The sequence below is a fragment of the Cibotium barometz genome, chromosome 7 (genome assembly GCF_041138505.1).
Source record: "Cibotium barometz isolate CiBa-2024 chromosome 7, ASM4113850v1, whole genome shotgun sequence".
NCBI lineage: Eukaryota > Viridiplantae > Streptophyta > Polypodiopsida > Cyatheales > Cibotiaceae > Cibotium > Cibotium barometz.
The window spans coordinates 42,407,434-42,431,049 of NC_141052.1; positions in this window are offsets into that span (position 1 = coordinate 42,407,434).

Below are 23,616 nucleotides of genomic sequence, written 5' to 3' on the forward strand. Positions count from 1 at the left end.
GATGATGAGATTGAAGAAGCAGATGGTGGCAATCATGGCTAGGTCGGGGACTTGGCCGTAGTGGTGGCAGATGAATTCGTGGAAGCACTAGACCATGCTTTCTTTAGTGCAAGGATGCTACGCAGACGGGGGAGCGAACCAAGGGAAGTTGAACTTCAACTTGGGGTTCTTCTTCTGCTCCTCATGGAAGACATTCCATGCCCACCATCTGCGAATTGGGAGGTAGGCTGATATTGATTGCATGTGGTGCGTTATAGTGTGTCTCCCACATAAAGGGTTGGTGAGGAAAGGGCACCGCTAGGCCAGCTTGCTTCCCATGAGTTCGAACGTTATGGGGTGAGTAGCGGCGGCGGGTGGCAGGTTGGTAGTCGTCTCGTGGGTTTGGGGTGGTTGCGCCACCATTGGTTGTGCTTCGCCTTGAGGTACGGGTGCAGAGGACGTAGATGTCGAGAGCGGTAGGTGATGTGGGTGAGAGGCTTAGCCTGGAGTTGTCAACCAAGCAGGATGGGTATGACCTACTCGAACTCCATGTGGTCAAGGGGATCACATCAATTTATATGGTTGAGCGGAGGGTCAAACCATTCACGCTCCGCCGATGGTGGCGAGATGGCGGCGGGATCTCCCCTTCTTCGAGGTTCTGTGTGGGGGGTTTCTGAGTCGGCAATGGGAGTGGAGGGGTTGTTGATGTTGAGGGTACCGTGGCATCGAGGATTGGTGGGGGTTTAGTGGATATGGAGGGTATGTCTCTGAATTCTATGTGCATTCCTAAAACTGAAGGAATAAGAAAGGTGGTGAGGGGGGTGTGGGTGAGAGGGGTGGGGTGGGAAAATGGATGGGGGGAGAAGAAGATTGTGCATGAAAAAGGGGAAGGGTAGAGGTGCCAGAGGGGGGTTGATGGTGGGGGTTGGTTATTGGGAGGTGAAGAGGATGAGCTTGGTGGTGGTGGGGGAGGTGGGGGAGAAGAGATTCATGGGGGCGTGGAGGTGGCAAATTGCCCTGCCCATCATCACCCTTCGTTGTTGTCATCTGGGGTCGGGGGCCATTTTCAACAACATCTACAGGGCCATGGAGATGAAAGAAAGTTACTGTAGCAAAGCCTCATCGGTGGTGAAGTCTAGTGGGAAGGTGACATGTGCATCATCAAACTGGAAGATGCCAATTGCTGCCATCACTTCGAGCTACTCAAAAGATCTTTAGTGCAGAATCAACATGCCTTCTGCGGTATAAGGGGGGAGATCATCCACCCGAAGAGAAAGATAAGCACTATTGAACGAACCACCAGCCAACATCCTGTAAGTAATGGAGCACCCCTATGGAGATCTGAGAAGGGTAGGGGTAGGGGCAAAAGCCGTCTCGGGGACAGACAAATCAATGAACTCTGGTGGGTCGGAAGGGAATCCAAAACGTAGGAGTTGACACCTGCTTGTAAGGGTTGCTTGGAGAGGATGTTGGGGGAGCTCATAAAAATCATGAGGGTGGTGGAAACAAACGAGGCCCTAGAAAAAGAAATGGGGGATGAGGGTAATTATTTGGATGGGGAGCTTAGTGAGGAGATAGGTGAAGTTGTGGGGCAAGACGGGGGCTCATCAGGTTAAAGATTATGCTGTAAAAGGTTTAAACAGACACTGTAGAAATGGAGGTCGATGAGTTAATATGGTGTTTGTGGGGGGATGGCTAAGATGGGGAGCTCTGTGGTTGTGTCCACCTTACAGTCAAGAGTGTTGGTGGAGCAAAGTCGATGGAAGGGGTTGGGCTGTCCCACCGGGCCTCATCTTCTCTAAGGTGCTCTTCAAGGGTGTGAACGGTTACTAAAATCTCACGGTGCCTGAGGAAATCTCTTTGGGAGGAGCAGGCAAGGGTACCCTATGCTATCTGGCCCCGATTCTGAGCATCTTTAACAGGCCTTCGATGATGGTAAGCTCATGATGTGCCCTCTATGCCATGTCGTGGGCCTAAGTTAGTTGCTATTGGTGAAGATCTCTAATTCGGGCAAGGGCATGCCCCAACTGTTGAGTCTGCTCATCAAACTTTGTTTGTAGCTGCATCTATAGGAGGTCTGTTTGGTATAGATCCTCAGACACAACTCATTCTTGGACCTTGGCTAGCAACATCTCTCTTTGGGAAACCTGGGCCACCTCATGGTGATGGTAAATGCAATCAGTCATCTGTGTTATGAATTCTCTTGCCATGTGGGAGAATCCAAGTGCGAAGTTGGGCACATCTGTGTGGGACACGCATGAACACTTTCTGAACGAAAACTTCCTAAGCACGCCCAATGGAGAGTGTTCACTATATTCTGTGTTGCAATAGGGGAAGAAGGGCCTACCTCTGTGTTTGAGGGCATGTTGGTGAAACGTTTAGGAGGTGGCATCTCGAACAAGTTTCTATTGAAGAAGTCCTACTTTTGGCACTCTTCCTCTTTGGCGGCATTCTTGGTGGCTTCTATAGCAACTGTTGCTAGCTCTTCCTGTGTTGGGCCTAGACTAGGGGACAACGGAGCCTATTCCTTGACTTCTGGCTTATGATGGGGCCTCTTTGCGAGTGGGGGGCTAGGAGAAGTTGAAGGGGAGAGGGCAAAGAAGTTACTGCTGCATTTGGGCTTTGCTTAGTTGGATTGCCTGGGGCAAATCCTCCCATCCAAATGCGTAATGAAGCACTCTAGTCAGCAATGGAGTGGTTGTTAGCTTCCCTTGGGGGTTTGAGCAGACTACGTGTAGCTCTCTGAAAAGTTAATCCACCCAGTTGACCATCTAACCTTGGTACATATCACTTTTGAACCTACTTTTTGTACATCTTCCATGGGTCATGTCCAAACCCCATCATGTTATATATCAATGGAAATATCTTGAAGAGTAGATTCTATATATGTGACCTTCGAAAAAACTAGAGTTGATTTACAAAAAAATTACCATGGCCCCATTTTTGATGATGTGGCATTCCTTAGAGCGCCCAAAAATGAGCCCAAATTTCCTCTAATGGTAGGAGAGGTTTGGGGATCCACCGGGGAGTTGGCTTTTGGAACGGTTGAGGGCTTAATCAAGGATTGGAACTCCACGGAGAGCATTTGGGCCCATGTTTGTCCTGTATCCTATAGGCTTGAGGTTGGCAAATTTGTTACCGAGGGGGACGAGAAGCTTTGGGTGCTTGTGGATGAAGGGGATGGTTGGATCTTTTGGGGATCCACGATTGAGATTTACCCTCATAATATCCTTGTGTTGCAAGAAGATTTTTAGGTACCTAATGGTGAGATATCAAACCCTGCACAATTTTGTTAGTGATGTTAGCAATGTTAGTGTGGGTTGGTGGGGCAAAAACTTGTGAGGTGGCAATTTTGTTAGCAATGTTAGTGTGGGTTGGTGGGGCAAAAACTTGTGAGTGGCAATGTGAGAGTGGGTTGCTGCCGAGTGTGGTGGTGGGGAGTGTGTGAGAGGCATTGATGTGGTTGAAATGAGAAGTGGCCTCTTTTTTAGTTTGATGTATTGTACGGTGATGGAATGATGGTGGGTGGTGAAATGGGAAGTTCTTGGCATGGGGACTGGCTCTTCATCTGTCATAAAGGACAGTAACTTGTCCGGAGGCCAGCCTATCAGGTCACCGTGTGCATCCGAGTCGATGTTGCATTGGTTATGTCCCACCCAAACCCTTCCAAGGAGTATTTCTTCACACATTATTTTTGCAGGCATCACGTAGAACTGCCCTTTCAAGGGATTATTTCCCATGTGGAACAAAAGCATTACTGTGCTTATGCAACGAACATGCTATGATGCAACATTTGTAACAATGGCAGGGGTCTCTTTGAGTGTGGGTTCCCCAAACAAGTGAATGCCAGGTGTCATGGGACATCAAATTGTAACTAGCCCATGTATCAACAAGAGCTAATTTTTGGATAAAGCTTGTCGGGGTGGTCATTCCTAACCACAACTAAGTTGGCTTCACCTCCCAATCTTCTTCTAAGTCAACCACTTGGGCCATATTGACCATGATATGTCTCTACCTAATCTTGGCTTGCCTTGCTTTAGCTTCTTCTTGTTGTGCAGCTCATTTCATATCCTTGTGGTCTTTCTTTCACTGTTTTTATCGTGGATGGCTTTTAAGGTGGCCTTCGTGAGAGGGCCATAGTAGCGTTTAAGTTTACTACCATTGATGTAACCAACCATTTCCACACCATCTAATGTTTCAATGCGCACTACGCCTTGTGGTGTTAGTGACTAGGAAAGGTCTGAAGTCTCTGAGCTTGAGCTTATTTTTGTGTGTCTTAGTATTGAATAAGAGGACCATGTCAACCTCATTCATTTGTTTATCCTTAAGATAGTTGCCAAACCATTGTTTACGCCTTAGCTTCTCAACAATCATGATGTATACTGCTAAAAGGTGTGTTTCATTAATCTTTTCAAGCTCAAATAGGCAACAACCTAAGATGTTTCTAGTGATCTTTTCTTGCACCATGACACGTAAGCTAGGAACTAAGAATCCATAGGCATGATTCCATAGGTTAAACTGAAGGGGGTAGCATTGGTGCTACCTTCTAATAAGAAGTTCTATATGCACAAAGTGCTGCCAACAACTTTTGTTCCCATCATTGCGGTTGGCCTTCATAGTTTGTCAGAATGGCACATTGGATTTTGTTTGTTCTTTCTGATCGTCGGCATATGGGGAGGACTTTTTGTGGGGTGACAAGGAACTCTTGCAAGAGGAATTGGATTACCTCGTTAATGAAGTGTGTCCCACTATTGCTGACAAGCTCGAGGGGGCAGCTAAAGCATGTGATGACTAATTCAGTTAACCTTGCATCGGCCTTGTGGGTTGCATGAGGGGGAATCTGAAGCGTGTGATGAGACTGGTTCAGTTTACCTTACATCATCGGCCTTGCGGGTTATGCGAGTTTCTACCCACTTGGTACAATAGTCCGCAATAGCAATTATGTAGCGAGATTGAGTGTATTTGGCTGCCAGACTAATAGGTCCAATGAAATCTATGCCCCATTTCTCGAATGGTTGTAAAGACACAATAAGTTTCAAGGGCATATGGTCCTTGAAACGAGGAATTGCTATACGCTGACACTCATCACATCGTTTGATGTAGGCTTATGCTTACCTTCCTGTCTAACAAGATATGGCTATGGATCACGTGTCTTCCCTGTTGACTTCTTGAAGATGATCCATGCCAAGTGGGGAGAATTCAGTGGTAGCTACTACTTGATGCTCCAAGAGCTTGGTGAGAGTGAGGAGGACTACATTAAAGGATTTCTTAAATGCCCTGGTAGCAGCAGTCATCGTGGTGAGAGTAGAGGATGCTAAGGGCTAGAAGGAAAGAAAAATTTGGCAAGAGTTTGGGTAGGTGTAAAGGAAATTGAAAGGATTATGGTTGGCCACTCAAGGCATGGAGTGACAACATGGGTGTAGGAGCACCATCCATGGACAAAGAGAAGTGAAAGGTTGCCATGAAATCTTGATAGCTTGTAATCTTGATTCGTATGAGTCAATTATGATTAGTAATTTTACATTGGCCTATATACCATGGCTCCCTTTTGAAACACTTATTATTGTCCCCCTATTTGACCTTTGGCCCATAAGCCTATCTTCCCCACTTACTCTTGGCCCCCTTGGCCTATTACAACTTTTGCTTGGCCCTTGGCGTATTATGTACACTTCCCATGTATCCACACTCATGTATCCATCCTCATGTGTCCACCACTTCATTACAAACCAAATATGTTTTTTTCCTCGAAACATGTACGAAATAGAATCATAATATGGATGGTTTGCATAAGCATCAAGATGAACCACTTCACACTTCTTTGCCAAAGCTGTCCCCAAGAGATCATGATTTGAGCCTTTGAGACCCCAAAACTTCATGTAATTCTTCCCAACTCATTGTCGATCATTGCTAAGAAATGTACATGTGCCAATTGCATCCGTTTGAGCCTCTCTTATGCTTCATAATAGTAAATTACAAGAAGCTATTTTTTTAAATTGTTTTGACTCAAAAATCTTCATCGTTGCATCCAAAAGGTGTTCCAACCCCTCCAACATAGAAGCGGGCTGCCATGTTGCTTCATCTTCAGGTAAACCTTTCTACTTGACAACCTTATTTCTTTCTCCCAACACCTTCTCGGGAATGTACTCCACCATGCCATCTTCACTCATGGGTGGAATCTCATCCAATCCTTGCACCTTCGGCCCAACATATGCCTTCAAATGTGATACGTGGAAGACATATCCTTGTAGTAGATGAAAGTAGATATTGGTAAGCCACTTCACCAACCCTTCTTAATACTTTTTATGGCCCATAGTAGTGGTGTGTGCAAGCTTTGTGTTGGTGCTACATTTGTGAGATCCATATTAACTTTTAGGTATCCTCAAGAACACAAAGTCCCCTTCTTTCAATTCCAATGATCTTTGATGTGCATCTTCATAATGCTACATATTCTCTTGAGACTTCTTGATGTTCGATTTGCATGATTACAAAAGAGTTTTCATTGTTTCCACTTCCTCCCTTGCATGTGGATTTTCATTCTCTTGCTTGAATGCTAAAATCCGCACATGCACCTTGTAGCCATAAATAGCCTCAAAAGATGGCATTCCAATGCTACTAATGATAGGTCCTATTGTAGGCGAAATCTGCCAAATGTAACCACTCATCCCATACATGTTGTGTTTCATAACAATAATGCCTCAAGTAAGTCTCAAGGCACTTGTTAACCCTCTTGGTTTGACCATTAGTTTCCGGGTGATAGGCCGTGCTAGGAGTTAACTTGGTACACATGCTATCAAACAAAGTATGCCAAAATGTGCCCATGAACTTCACATCTCGGTCACTCACTTTTGTTGTGGCATACAATGCAACTTGAACACATTTTCCATGAAATGGTGTGCCACCATAGATGGCAAGTGTCTCACTTTTGTTGGTACAAAATGGGTAGCAACTAGTCAACCACCACATAGATGCTATCCCATCCCTTCTTGGTATAAGGTAAGCCGGTAATGAAGTCCATATCAATATGCATCCATTTACCCTCTCAAATAGGTAAGGGCTGAAGAAAACCACAGAGATTTTGTGTGAGATCCTTTTTGGTTGGCGAGGCATACATTTAGCAACATACTCTTTGACTTCCCTCCATGATGGACCCTTCCAATGAAAGCTCTTCCTCCTTATGGCATCATCATAGGTTTTGAAAAAAACCCAAGTGTCCCACCACCATGGGAGTAGAATGCATCTCATCCATGACCTTTTTCTTAAATGATGAGTGGGGTACACGATACACCCTTTCCTTGTGATAGAGGAGACCATTTTGTAACCAAAAATGAGGTACACAAACACCATGCTATAATTTCTGCACCATTTGTGAAGCCTCATCATCAAGCATGTATCCCTCTTGAATATCCTCAATCCAATCCTTATGCACCTCCATGTGATGGCCAATAGTGAACATTCCCATATTCTAGAAAGTAAATCCGCCACCACATTTTGCTTCCCCTTCATATAAGTGATCTCAAAATACTATTGTTGAAGGGTAGCCAACCACCTTATTTGCTTAGGTGAAATATTTGATTGTGATAGGAAGAATTGAAGAACCCTATGCTCACTTCACACGTAAAACTTCCTTTCATAAAGATAGTGATGCCACTTCTTGATTGCATGCAAGATATCAATCATCTCTTGGTCATACACATGCATCTCCATCTCCTTGTCATCAAATTTTCAGCTTTCAAATGCAATCACCCCATGATCTTGATACAACACGGCACCAATGTCTCTCTTCCACATGCATCTGCCCTAATAGTGAAAGGCTTGGAGAAATCCAAAAATACCAAGATAGGTGCCAAAGTAAGCATTCTTTTCAACTCATCAAAGCTCTTTTGTGCCATTTCATCCCAAAAGAATGCCTCTTTCTTCAACTTATATTCCATCAAAGGAGCCACTATATGTGCATCTCAGGGGGGGGATCACTCATAAATATGTACGCATAGCATGTGGGTTCAATAAAAGGGATTTTTGAAATCCCTTTTTTACACTTTTTTTACATATAGAGAAGGGTACTATTTAAAGGGGATAGTCACAGATTAAATAGAAAAAGGGTATGTTTTATTCATGAAAAATTCACAAAGAAGGGATTTCTAAAATAGTCCTTAACGCACATGATACAAAGGGTTTACTTATAGTGAACCCCCCGAGATGTGCATACTTCTCAATAAACCAATGATAGAATGATGATAGACCTACGAATCCACTCGCTTGAGTAAGATGGTGGGAGTAGGGAAATTCTTCACACATTCCACCTTCTTGGTGGGGTCCTCCACCCTTATGCCATCAACGCTTACCATGTGACCAAGATATTCCACCTATGTTTCCATGAATGTACACTTGCTTTCTTTGGCATAAAATTGGTTGCTCTCAATGCATCCAATACTTTCTTCACATGAACCAAGTGCTCCTCTTAACTCTTGCTATATACCAATATGTAATCAAAAAACACTAATACAAACTTGAAGAGAAATGGTTGTAACACTTTGTTCATCAACGCTTGAAAAGTGGCGGGTGTGTTACATGGCCCAAATGGCATCACCATGAAATGATTAAGGCCTATTTTGGTGTGAAATGCCATCTTGTACTCATCCCCACTTTTTATTCTTATTTGGTGGTAACCGGACCACAATTAAATCTTGGTGAAGAACTTGGAACCTTTCAATTCATCTAAGAGATCATCAATTCTAATTTCTTGGGATTGGGTATTTATTTTTTATGGTGATTTTATTGACATTAGGGTAATCAATGCACATTCTAAAAAATCCATCCTTATTCTTCACCAATAAAATGGGCAAAGAGAATAGTGATTGACTTGATTCCACCCACCCCATATCTATTAGCTCTTTAACTTGCTTTGCCACTTCTTCCTTCTCCACTTTTGATAATATATATGGGGGTTTATTGATCGGCCTTGCATAACTCAATGGCATGATCTACCTCCCTTATCAGTGTGGTGGCAAGAATTTGGGCATATGGAACACATCTTCATAATATTTGAGTAGCTTCTCCATGCCCACATATGTAACTTCTCTCTCTTTTTCTTATCCTCATCTTTACAAAGCTATAAAATGTACATATAGCTACTCTTTTTCAATTCCCTCTTGAGTTGTGTGCTATTGATCAAGGTTAACTTTGAGGTGCCAAAACCATGCAATGTAACGGTCTCCTTCCCATGCATGAACCTCAAAAAGCCTTGTTGTTTGCAAATTCATAAAGAAGGTTCCAAGAGTTGATAGAAAATCATACCTCAAAACCATATTAATCGGCCCCATATCTAGCACTAACAATTCAGGTTTGCAAGTGTACTCCTTTGAGAGAATCAATCTCAAATTTATGCAAACATTGTACAATACATATTATCCCCATTTGCCACTTCAAATTTTCTCTTCATTTTTGATCATTTTTAGGTCAGTTAAGCTAACTTTTTGGAACTAGACTTGAATGAGGAGAGAGGAGAGATGAAATATCTCAATTTTTATGAGTTTAAAACTCATTCAAGCATGTGAAAGATGCACCTCCTTTAAAGAACTCCCCTTCCTTACATATGTGTCAAAATGGAATCATTATATCCAATTATCTCATATTTTTAATATTGCTCATAGTTTTTTACTAATAAACCTTGTACATTTTCAACTCTTCATCTTATGTGAAATATGCACCTCCTTTAAAGAACTCCCCTTCCTTACATATGTGTCAAAATGGAATCATTATACCCAAAATATCTCATATTTTTAATATTGCTCATAGATTTTTACTAATAAACCTTGTACATTTTCAACTCTTCATCTTATGTAAGCATTTACTCATTTTTGGATACCCAAAATATCTCATATTTTTGATATTACTCATAGTTTCTTACTAATAAACCTTGTACATAGTCAACTCTTCATCTTATGTGAGCATTTACTCATTTTTGGGTATCTTCTTTTACAAAATTAGATTTATCTCCTCCCTACACATGGATTGATGCTATTGGCCCCCATAGGAACCTTAATTGGACCATAATCCAAAAATTTCTGAAAATCTAGACCCTTAGACTAAGGTCCTTCATACTCATTTCCAATTAATTCCAATTGCACATTGGAAAGTTCTTTTTGAATTTCTGTTTCAGGGGAACTTATTTTAATAAGATGAGAATTTTTTTTATCTATAAATATTCAAAATTTGAATATTCTCTCTCTATAATATTCTCTCTCTCTAAGTCAAAACAGTTAGAAACAAGGTCTTTTATATTTCTGAAGAGGGGATTGATTACAGGGAAAGATGCTGGACATTTTGAGAGGCTGGGGAGGAATCTTACATTCTCTCCCACTTGAAAAACGCGAGATGTCCTCATCTCGCAAACTTGGGATAATTTCGCAAGATGCACGAACATGAGACTTAGAGAAAAATTTAATTAAGATTAACCACCAATTAAAAAAGACTCAAAGAGAGTAAGGGTCAAGACAAGAACAAGATTTAAACTTTATTCATTCTTGGAACATATACAGTAAAGATAGAAGAACTCTTTACACTTCCATAAGTCCGTCCATCATATGATCACAAAAGCAGCACTCACAAGCTGCGCACGTATAAGGTAACTCATCTATGGGAATAATTCTGTTGGTTATTGCCGCACCTATCTCAGTGGTATGAGGTGATCTAACAAAAGGACCTCTGAGAGGCAAGCCAAAAATGGGGTAAAGGCATATCTTCTGATGAGGAAGAAAACACGCCAGTAAGAAGACCCGCTCAGAAAACCCAAGATGTCTTGATATCATGATGCAGTAGTATCGGGGACCCAAACCCAAAGCTTCAATAACCATGGCCAAGCGGACATTGTTACGAAAGTGCTGCTGACCCCAGGGTGTTACCCTAGTTATGTCTTGATAGGTCCGCCATTTGGTCTGAGCTACAGAAGTTCCTAGGTGAGGAAAAAGTGAGCGCTCATACTGTTCTATAAAATCTTTCTTTACAGACTCGCTTGCGTCTTGAAGGTGAGAAATCATCATGGATAAAACTAATTCCTGTTGCCAAGCCATGAAGGAGATTAAGAAGAAGGGAGATCGATGGAAGTAAGATTACTGTGAGCGACAGGTAAAAGTTACGACTTATATAAAGGAAGGAACTAGCGTAACTTAGAAGCCAACGGTATCTTTCCACTGAAGTTTTACCGTCTTTCCATGATTTGGGTTTGGCACATATTTCTATGAAATACATTAAGAACTTTGAGATGAGGAGATAAAAGAAGCTTGTAGGCTAAGTCACCTACTTTCATTGAATTTAGATATAAGGCTCACAATATCTGGGGGATAACTTCTTATACTCCCCAAGAGATAAAGAACTTCTTTTGGGCCGCACACTCGAATGAAAACCAAAACCTTGGTATCCAAAACACCGATTTTCACTTTTGAACTCATTGTTCTGAATCCTTAAAACAGCATGACTCTTGAGAAGTATTCTAGGGAGAGGGTCTTCCTTTTTTAAACAGAACCTTCTGAAAATCTTTTTTAACTTTTGTTTCAGAGGAACTTATTTTAATAAGATGAGGTATTTTTCTATCCAAAAATATTTAAAATCTGAATTACCACTCTCTAGAAGATTTTCTCTCTCTAGGCCAAAACTGGTAGAAACAAGATCTTTTATATTTCTCTGAAGAGGGATTTGATTACAGGGGAAGATGTTGGACATCTTGAGAGGCTGGGGAGGAATCTTACACTTAATATCATCGTTAATTAGTTTTAAGCAATGATGATTAAGCAATGCTAATAACATGTATTAATGGTGGCCAATGTTGAGAAATTATGGTTTCTTGGAAGAAAGCCCCAAATCTTGAGTATGAATTCAAGAGACTCAATAAATAAATCAACTAATGCAAGAAAGTGTTTAGCAATTGCTCAAAGACTACCATGGAGCTTTAAGCTTGAGTGTTGTGTGATGAAGAAATGTCCTTCCCATGACATGAGTTTTTTAGCTTAGTGGAGAATCCATGGCCATCATTACTCATGGAGTTGAGCTCCAAAATTCTTGAAACTTGTAAAGAACACCATGGCTAATCAAAATGATGTATGCAAGCTTGTAAAACCCTTGCTCTTGAGCACAATTTCAAAGAAAATGATGCCTTGCTTGTAAGATTCCTCCTCAGCCTGAATAATGAATAAGCTTTACTTCAATCCCATGTAATCATTCCCTATTTTTGAATACAAGAAAATATTTTTTTTTCTTGTTTTTGTCTCGAGAGAAGAAAAATTCTAGAGAGTCAATATTGAGATATTTTTGGATAAACAAATTCTCCTAATATAAAAAATATGTTTCCCTGAAACAAAAATTCAAAATAAATTTTCCAAGGTGCATTAGGAATCAATTAAAAATGATTTAAAAGACCTTAGCCTAAGGGTCAAGATTTTCTGAAAATTTTGGATTATGGTCCAATTAAGGTTCCTATGGGCCAATAAGATTAATCCAAGTGTTGAGATGAGATAAATCCAGTGAATAAAAGAAAATACCCAAAAATGAGTAAATGCCCACATAAGATGAAGAGTTGACTAAGTACAAGGTTTATTAGTTAAAAACTACGAGATATTACTAAAAAAATGAGATATTTTGGAATAATGATACATTTTTGACACCTTGGTAAGGAGTGGGGGAGACTTTAAGAAGGCACCTATTTCACACATGTGGATGAGTTTTTAATTTCAAAATATTAAGATATGTTTATCTCTCCTTTCTCTTGGATAAAATTGGATCAAAATAAGAGCTAAACTGGTCCAAATCTTGTCCAAATTCAGCCAAACTGAAGCTCGAAAATTTTAGAACTTAGTTGAACTCAGTTAGTGGCCTCCCTCACCTATAAATAGACCCTCATTCTTTTGTATTCTCATCTGTGAACTAGACCATGCTAGTATTACATTAAAATAAGCATATTTTCTATTATCCCCTAAAAATCCTCTACAATTTGGAGAGATTGGAGCTTCTCTCTCTCTTCAACCTTCCTTTGAGATTTCCTCTCAACATACTAACCAATTGATTGGTTGGGGGCTTCTTCTAAGAATAGAGAAGCAAGAAAATCAAGAGGTAAGATGTGATTTTATGGTTTTTTCTCTAATATTCTAAATGTTTGCACTTTTCAACCCCTCTCAAGCTTGAGAAGTATTCAAATGAATGGTTTTTCAATGCAAATGAAGCTCTCTAATGAATTCTAATGATTAATCACAAAAAGATTATCTTTATGCTTAATTTAGGATGTTTTTTAAGTATATCTCTCTCTCCCTCCCAAAGCATGGTCATTCCTATGACCAATTCTCTATTCCAATGATGCTTCTCATGGAGAAATTCTTAATTCTAAAATCAAACTGTATGCTAGTTAAGCTAGAGGCTAAAGAAATGGCTTTTTAATGCTTTTATGTTACATAAATTATGATAAACTTATGATTTAGATCCATGAATTGGATCTAGATCTATTGATAGTTAATCTATCATAATTGTATTACTAAGTCTTATGCTTTCCAAAATTATTGAAAATTATCAGTAATAGCAACGAAGCTATGGTAAAATTTTTAGAAATTAATACATAAATCATTTTTATGCATAATGTGAAAAAAGGACTTCCTACCATATTCTAGGATTAGTCATCCTATGCTAAAAGAATAATTCTCATCACATCCATGAAAAATTAATTTTTAATATTTATGCATAAATAATTAATTAGAGAAAAAGAGGAATTTTTAGTAAATTCATTCTAATGCAAAAAGAGGAATTCCCATGATAATGGAGATCCATGTATTTCAATGGAGAAAGAGAAAAATAGGTATATGAAAATAATGAATATTTTTATTTAAAATTAAAGAGAAATTTTAGTTAAATTTATTTTTATGCATAAGAAAAATTTAAATGATAAAAGAGAAATTCCCATCATATTTAGAATTCAATCATTTAAATGGTGAAAGTGGAATTCTTGTCATATTTGGATTAATGGATATTTTTATTCAATTTTAAGAGAAATTTTAGTTAAATTTATTTTATGCATAAGAAAAATTTAAATGATAAAAGAGGAATTCCCATCATAGTTGGAATTCAATCATTTAAATGGTAAAAGAGGAATTCTTGGTATATTTAGAATATTGAATATTTTTATTTAATTTAAAGAGGAGTTTTAGATAGATTTATTTTATGATAAAAGAGAAATTCCCATGACATTTGGATTGCACTCATTAAATGAGAAAAAGAGGAATTTTAAGCTTATTTAAAAAAATAGATATTGGTAAAGAAACTTTTCATGATATTTAAGTAAAGAAAGATTTGAATTAATTTTTGGTGTGAAAAGATGAATTTTCACCATAATTCTACCTAGGGAATTAAGGTTGAGAAATTAAGTGGTAGAAAGAATATCTTTAGTTATTTTATGTGGTTAACTCACTAAATTGGTATTTACCCAAAAATATATGTTTATCTGAAGAAAATCCTTGTTAGAACTAAACCGAATGATTTTGGTTAGACTACAAGAGGGACGGACAGTAAACCTACTTGTCCATATCTCGCTCTGAATCAAGCAAAAACTTTGTGACCAATTCCAGTTCTTAATACAAGGAATAGACTGCCATTGAATTAACCTAGTTTTTCCTTGACCAAAATCACCAAGAATCTAGTTGGACAGTTAGACAAATGATGGGTAGATTACCCTCATGAGAGAGATCAAGGATTCTCATTATGAAATTGGGAATTAAGAAAAAAGGGTTTTGTGGAACCAATCTCAAATTGGGAATTTTACTTGCATAGAACCTCTGTTTTCATTTAAAGGACTGTTTTATGCCAGAATGCTGGAGGAAGCATTTGGCATGTGTTTTACTAAGAGGAGGTTCGTTGGCAAGCGGGGAGTCATCGAGGGACGTCGCTCGCAGCAAAGCCTGCCGAGGTCTTGCGGGTACGGTTAAAATGGTACGCTTCCGGTAGTATGATGGGCGAAGACCGACGAAGCGATCCCTGAGTGAAGTGCTAGGACACCTAAGTAGGATCCTAGAGGGTTCTGACCAGGTGATGCACGGGCTCGCGGTTGCTAGGACACCCATGCGTGTGTCGAGGAAGATTCGGATGGACTAAAAAAATGACTTTTGTGAATCAAATTTTGATATTGGATCTCATTGGTTGGCGAGCTAGTCTTCAATGGAGAGTCCAGATGATGACATATTTTGCAATACAATGGACTCAGAATTTTGGAGGATGATGATCAGTAATATTATGATTTTCATTGAAGAATTGTTTTATAGATAGCCAAATCTGTTATAAATGGCAATTTTATATTGGGTGTGTACGTGGTGTGCCTACTTTAAATTTTGCTTGAAATGCCGGCTAGGGGTCCTGGGAACTCTTTTCCTTAGTACTTGGGTAAAACAAAACCAAATCTTTATAAAGGAGTCCCACCAATACAGTGGTCGGCGGGCAGTTGGCTAACCCATAGGCTCTAACCCATAGGCTGAATCGGGGGATTCTTACGATATCATTAAGTTACGATTAGTTGCATTAGTTAGATTAAGTCCTGAGAAGACCCTTGTTCTGTGGGAGGGAATTAGCGGGCTGTGCCTCGTTTAAAGGAGGAAAAAAGTGGTGATTCTATGGACCAAGTGCAAGTCTCTTCTTTGATCTGACCATGTGACTTTAGGTTCGGTCGGATCAGTTTGATCAGTTAAGACTTTGACCCGATAGATTAATTCTTCCGTCCTCCGAAGATTTTCCCTAGAGGAATCGCCCCTGCCTTCCGGGCGAGGGAAGTTTTTCTAGGCTCGATTTTGGAGGAACCGCTGGGCTAGTCTCTTGTCCAGACATCCACCGCCGCGCAGGCGAGGCCTCGAGTGTGGATCCCTGCCCCGCGCGTGAGGATGAGGCTGCTTCCTTCACCAGCGCCCTCGGAGGGGGTTAGGGGTCTCACACTGCTACTGTTGATCACGCCGGCTAGAAAAAGATCTGTTAGGGTTTGTGAAACATGCTAATAAAGGCTTTGAATGAGTGAAACTTAACATTCCTAAATGTAACCAAGCATTAAAGCATATATTTCAAGATTCACACTCCTTAAGTGATGAAAACATGGATTCAAGCTGTACAAATTTGTTGACTTGCTGTAGCCCCTCTAAACCTTAATCCTACACTACAACAAAATGAGGATTTGGTAACAAAAATAGTAGCTACTGGCATGCCTTGGAAGCTACTAGCATGCATAGGTAGCTACTAGCATACATAGGTAGCTACCAGCATGCCTTGGTAGCTACCAGCATGTGTAGGTTGCTTCTAGCATACATAGGTTGCTACCAACATGCCTAGGTAGCTATAAGCATGTATAGGAAGCTACCGGCATGCCTAGGTTTCTACCGACATGCCTTTGAAGCTACCAGCATGCCTAGGTAGCTATCGGCATGCATAGGACGCTACACACATGCCTAGGTTGCTAGCGGCATGCATTGGTAGCTACCGACATGCATTGGAAGCTACTGGCATGCATGGAGCATGGAGCATGGAGCATGGAAGAAATAACAAACCCTAAACTTACAAACCCTATAACATGTAAAAGCATATGAGAAGAAACATGCAAGAAAGAGATCTCTTACTACCGAATGAGGCTTGTATGTGTTGAAAACCTACCAAATCGAACCAAAATAACAAAAAAAAGTGTTAATAACAAACCCTAATCTTAAAAGCTTAATAACAAACCCTAATCTTAAAAGCCCTACAACTTATAAACCCTAAAAACATGTAAAAGCATGAAAGAAGAAATATACAAGAAAGAGATCTCTTGTGAGGCTTGTATGTGTTGAAAACCTACAAAATTGAACCAAGTCAAGAAAGTAAAAAGTATTGAGAAAAATCAAGATATATTACCATATAAAGCTTTAATGGAGAGCTCTTAATTAGGGAAAAAGAAGAAGAAAAAATACTCGTAATGGTTAAGCTTCAATAAGAAGGAAAAAAGAAGAAAAGAAAAACTTAAAAGAGAGGAAAGAGAAAGGAAATACTCATAAGAAAGCTTTCATGATCTTGTTTACATAGGAGATAAATGAAAAGAGTAGACATACCTTGCTTGAGCTTGGAGGATAGGTTAGGAGACATAGAAGTGATAGATAAGGCATAAACCTGCAGCTCAGAGTACAAGTTTATTGTATTCAAAAGATAAAACTATGCGGCGATAAAAGAAACAGCAAAAAAGAGAGATATTTTTACAGTATAACATCGTTTTTTTGCTGTTATACACGTTGCTGGGCATCAAAATTTCACTGCAAAAAATGTTGCTCATCAACGAAAAAACACTACGGGGTAGTGTTAAATTGCTACTCAACATCTGATATCACTACAATAGGGTTGGCCACTCAAGGCATGGAGTGACAACATGGGTGCAAGAGAACCATCCATAGATAAGGAGAAGGGAAAGGTTTCCATGAAATCTTGATAGCTTGTAATCTTGATTACTATGATTTAATTATGATTAATTTTTTATTGATCTATATACCATGGCCCCCTTTTCACACACACTTGTTATTGTCCAGCCTATTTGAACTTTGGCCCATAAGCCTATGTGCTTGGCCCTTGGCCTACTATGTACACTTTCCATGTATCCCCACTCATGTGTCCATTGCATGTGTCCACCACTTCATTATAGAAATAGTGGGGGAAATGAGAGGGGAGTAGCCATGGTGCATATGTCTTTAGTGGGAACCCTGGCTTAGATGCCGATGGGGTCATTATTGTGACCATTGATGATGGTTAGGAGATGGTCAAGGGTACAAGCATTAGAATATTCCCTAGAATATTCCCTTGGATACTAGGTCCATCATTAGTGGGCGGTGGTCGGTGGTTGGTGGGCCACGTTCTTGATACATGGGTGGTGGTCGGTGGTTGGTGGGCCGCGTTCTTGATACACGGGCGGTGATCGTATCTATGCAGTGTACCGCCCTCGTTGTATATGCGTTTACCACACCGGCTATAGTACTATATATGGACATATGGTTGCCATGAGCTAAGGTATCCACCAATGCTTGTGAGTATCCAATCCCTTCTACACCTCATACATACTCCATCTAAAGTCTATCTAGATCGCCATCTAAGATCTTCTTGAGAGCGCATGGGTGGAAAGCACCATCACTTGTACCTCTTTGGTATAATCAGAATTTTAAATTCTCTCCATTGTGTATCTATTGCATTCTCTATTGTGCTTTGTCTTGCTATCTCTTTTCGCTGTGCCGTATTCTTATAGGGTTTTCATGTTGCTGGGAACATTAGGTTGCCATTTCTATGCTTCTTGGTTCTTTATGTGGTGACTAAAGAGGTTGGGGTAACCGCCCATGGTGTGGCCTTATAACCTTGGGACATTAGAAGTATGTGAGGACCCACCATCTTTGTGGAGCACCTTGCTGTGGAGGTCAGCTTGCTTGATGAGGCATCATGAACTATGATATTTTGCACCTTAACTTTTTGACTATCATTCTTTAGTAGACAATGTGCACTTGGGCTTCATCCAAGCATTCAAGTTCAAATAATTAGTCGATCAACACATTCCTTGTGAATCTCTCATTGATGGTACTTCTTAAGTTGGTACCAAGAATTCCATGGGTACGATGACAATGTGTGTTCTATATGTTATGTGGAAAGGCGTCATGTTGATGTGGCAACTTTGTAGGCTGTCGTGTAAGCCCAAAGAGCCATAGCTAGTACTATTTATTCCTAGTCATTGTGTGAGGCTTCTAGTCTTTTGATCTAGATATAACATAGATAATCTTATTGGTGATTCCCACCTCACATTGGTTGAAGATTTGCAATGTATGACCACAAATTCACTTATCAGAAACTTGATTACATCATTGTTGATGAAGTGGGTTTCCCTATTGCTTACTAGTTTAAGCAGACACCTAAATCTAGTAAATATAAGTATGTTCTCGTAAAGGAATTTGGTGGTTGCCCTTGCATGTTCCTTTCGGGTTGCATGGGCCTCTACCCACTACATTATTCTATGGTAGCAATGATAAATCATGCTTGAGTACTGCGAGCTGCTAGACTAATTGGCCCAACAAAATCAATGCCCCAGGTTTCAAATGGTTAAAGAGACACTATAGGGCATAGGGGCGTTTTATCAAAATTGTGAACATATATGAATCACAGTAGCTAACATTCATTGTAGCCTTTTACAAATTTGGCCACATCTCCAAGAAAAGTGAACCACCACAAGCCTTCAAGTATAACTTTTTTAGGAGTGGTTGTCTATGGTGGAGAAATTCCCTGTAGTTACCTAGATTGGGCTTGCTCAAGGATGTTAACATATTCAAATTCTTGAGGACAGTATCTTATGATTTCATCATGGCCCAACGTGTACAGTTGTATGTGACAATCAGTTTGGTAAGTGAATACCTTATAAGGCATCGGGATATGTCATGATTGATGGATGTCTTCTGGGGAGAAGGCAATTAGCCAAATAATGGGTCTCTCTTGGGGAAGGCCATTATCCAAATAATGGACGATATCTTTGGCCCATTCTAGAAGAACATGGAGTCTAAAAAGCGGGTTATGAGAGGAAGCTCATCCTCTACTTTGACTCGGTGGTTCTCCATTGGGGATGCACACCAAGTGGTCACTTACATATGATGTAACCCTTTCTATATAGTCACCACCATGAAATCAAACTTTAGAAGGATTAAGAGCCATTGGATTATCCTTCCCATGGTTCAAGGCTTATTGACCAGGTCTCTATAAAGAATACAAATTTCTTGGCCAACAGATATCCTTCCCATGGTTCAAGGCTTATTGACCAGGTCTCTATAAAGAATACAAATTTCTTGGCCAACAGATATGGCAGTAATTCTTCATGGATTCAACCCCATCAAAATTCATTCTCATTCCATGGTAGTATAGCTTTGTTCAGCCTCATTGAGTTGGTGAGACTAGCAAATAAAACAAGAAAACCCACGTTATTCTCTCCTAATTATGCTAAAACATATCTAATTACAGAAGTTGAGGCATCTATGTGCACATGAAAAATGATATCCTAGTTGGGAGAGCATAGAAATGGTGCACTTTATAGGGCTTCTTTGAAAGTGTCATAGGCCTTTTGACACCACTCATCCATCCATTAAAATATGATAAGTAGCCGCTATAAGGGTCTTAGTATGTTGGCGTCATGTACATGATAATAAATCATCTACATGTCCCACAAAATGCTACACACCCTTGAAGTTTGTAGGTGGTGAAAGCTTAAGAATTAGCTTCATCTTACTTTCATCAGTGGAGACGCCATGTTCAAAAAAAATATGGTGTTGCAACCGTGCCTCACCCAAAATTGGCATTTGAGTGGGTTGAGTGATATTCAATATAATCTACATTTTTCTAGCACCATTTTAGGGCACCAGAGATGTGCTTTCCATTTGAAATTGACACAAAGGTCATCCATGAAAACTTCAAGAAACTCCCTAAGATATTCCTTGCATGCAATACACATAAGCATTTGGAAAGTGCCAGGGCATTGGATAGGCCAAATGGCATAACTTAGTACATATAAGTGCCCTGCTCTATGGCAAATAGAGTTTTATGTTGATTATTTGGGTATATTTTCACTTTGTTATAGCCCAAGAACACATTAAGAAAGCTATAGGCCTCCTTGCCTGCTACTCGTTCTAGCACATGATCCATGAATGGTAAGGGGTAATAATCCTTCATCATGGTTACATTAAAATTTTTAAGGTTATATAACAAACCCATATTGTCCCATTTTTCTTAGGTACTATGACTATTGGGGATAGCCATTCTATTTTTCACTTGTCCTTGATCATTTTGGAATACTTTGGATTCATTTGGTAGACTCTAGGCCTTGATTGGCCATGCTACTTCCACAATGGGAATGGTGTGCTTGAAAACATCTAGGGGTACATCCTTCATCCCCATATACTTCTAAGAAAAACAATCTTGGAATTATGTGAGTAGGTCAATGATGACTTTTTCTTCTTCAGGGGATAGGCCTTTCCCAATGTATACAGGTTTGGGATTCTCATCAGGTCTCACTAAGTTGACCACTTTACCTTAGAAGATGGTCCATCATATCAAGGTTTCTCTTTCCCTTTTTGATGTGTAAAAAGAAGTCACACACATAACTGTGTAAGGTCTTCTACATAGGTTCTCTCTTGTAGGGTGTGCTTAGCTTCTTTTTCAACTTTCTCTAAGGATTTATTCTTTACCCTTCTTGCAAAGCAAGAGAGATTTATAGAATCATTTGATCCTGTGGGGTCATCTCTTTTTGTGGCCATCAACCTAACCAAAATTTTAGAAAGACAGAGCTATTTCTAGCATTGATAGTAGAAGTCTACATGGGAGTCTATTGCCTTGATATACCCAAACAATAGTCTTTTTCCCCTCCCTAGAAAAGGTACAAGTCATCCATTTTTTATCTTTTTAGGCCCAAAGCTACCACCTCTTGGTCATGGAGATTGCCTTAAAATTCTAGTGCACGTTGCATTGTTGCACCACTCAATGTTTAGAAAGTGATTTCCTTGCCATATGTCATGGAATATGCTCTCGTTTTAGGAGGATGTCCATAGCTGCAAGGATGTGCATCCAATTTTCCAAGTCTTCTGACTCTAGAAGTGAGGCAAACTTTTATCTTTCACACTCCTCATCCAACTCTTTGTGATAGGTTTGGCACATGCTATAGATGTTTAGCTCAATGGTGTTATTGGTGGTTATGGAGACTTTGGAAAAAGGTCCACCACATAGTGGATGATTTTTCCATGTTCATAAGTTCAATTTGAGGGTTTCATTTCTCTTTCAAACATAGATGTGGTCCCAATCATGACCACTTGGGTCTCTCTCATGAAGCGTCATCCTAGGATACACACTCATAGAAATTAGGCTGCTGAAAAGTTCATTCGGTTCTCTCTCATGAAGAGTCGGCCTAGGATGTAGTCATAGGAATTAGGTTGCTGAAAAGTTCATCACCACAAAAGAGTGGCAAGAGAGTTAGGCCAAAAGTTTTAAACCACATGCCAAGTTTTTTGTCGCTCGATTTAGTGAGCTTGAATATTAGGTTGGTATTGTCTAGGGATGGTCTCCCCCACTTCTCGTAACACTGCGTGGTAATAATGCTAACCCCAATCTCTCCATCTAAGATGGTAGTAACTTGGTTGTCCTTGTATTTCATAGGGAGGATGCATTCATGTCATCACTTTCAAACGAGTGTTGGAAAGGTTGGGGGGAAGAGCTCTACCTTAGCAAGTTCATCATTTTTAAACTCATTCGAGGAGTCTTAATCAGTTGTTCTGTCTTAATCAGTTGTTCTTCAATTCTTGCTTTAACTTTCCATCCATAAGTCCTTCCATAGGCTTGTACTTCCTTGGAGTAGGGAGCCAACACAAGAATTTGCACTTGGGATGAAAGGAAGGTGGAGAGTCTAGCTATGTCTCTAGGTATCTATCCATTATCACTAACATAGATTTTGGGGCTGGGAATGGTGTATGGGATGTGTATAGGCCCCTTTGTGTGTGGTACTATATGATCATCATCAAGGAGTTTGGAAGCCATGGCCTTAAAGATTTTGTCCACATCCCCTAAGACTTGTTTTGAGTTTTCTTAGGTCATGGGATGGATTGGATCTTTTCTGTAAGATCCTTGACTCCACTACGCAACGAATTCTGGGGTGCTAGCAACGGAAGTAGCATTTCTTGCATGGGGTAGGGTCCCACACTCGGGGCCTCGCCCACGGATATCCAGACAAGAGACTAAACCATCGGTTCTTCCAAACCCAGAAAAGCTTCCCTTGCTGGGAAAGCACGGGCGATTCCAGCAAGATAACTTTTCTTTAACGTAGTCAAAAGCCTTAACTAACTAAACTGATCTGGCCGAACTCGTAAGTTTCATAGTCAGATCAAGGGACAGATTGCACTTGGATCATAGAGACCAACGCTTTTTTCCTCATCTAGAGGCACAGCCGTTGATTCTTTTCCATAGAACATTTTTTGTCCGGGATTTACTTCATCTATCGTACTATACAAAAATTGAGTCTCAATTTAGGGATCCATCAGTCTAGCCTAACCCCATCCCCAGTCCCATGGGTTAGCCAACCGCCCAACCACTGTAGTGATGGGATCCAATTAAGATTTTGGTTAGGTTTTGTCCCGAGTACCAGGGAAAAGAGTTCCCAGGCCCCCTAGCCAGAATTTCAAGCAAATTTAACGCCAGTCACACCACTTACACACCCAATATGAAATTACCTTTTTCCCAGATACAACTATCTTTAAAGCAATCATTTAATGAAACCATAGTGTCACCGATTATAATCTATCAAAGTATCCGGTTGAATCTTAATTTCCAATCATTACTTCATCGGAGTATCTATGGCATCATTGGTTGGCAACCAGAACGCTCACCACCTGCTCACTCATCAGGGGCCTTTTCGATAGTCCCTAGCTCATAGTACCCGACAATATATTCACTTATAAAAATCAAGATGGAATCTCCATTGAAGATCAGTAAGATCAACCAACAGATCCATATAAAAGAGCCATGGACTCATCCGTTGAGGACCAGCAAGGTCAATCAACCAGATCCATGCCCGGTTTGAGAAAACAACTCTTACTCCTTGTTCCAATATCT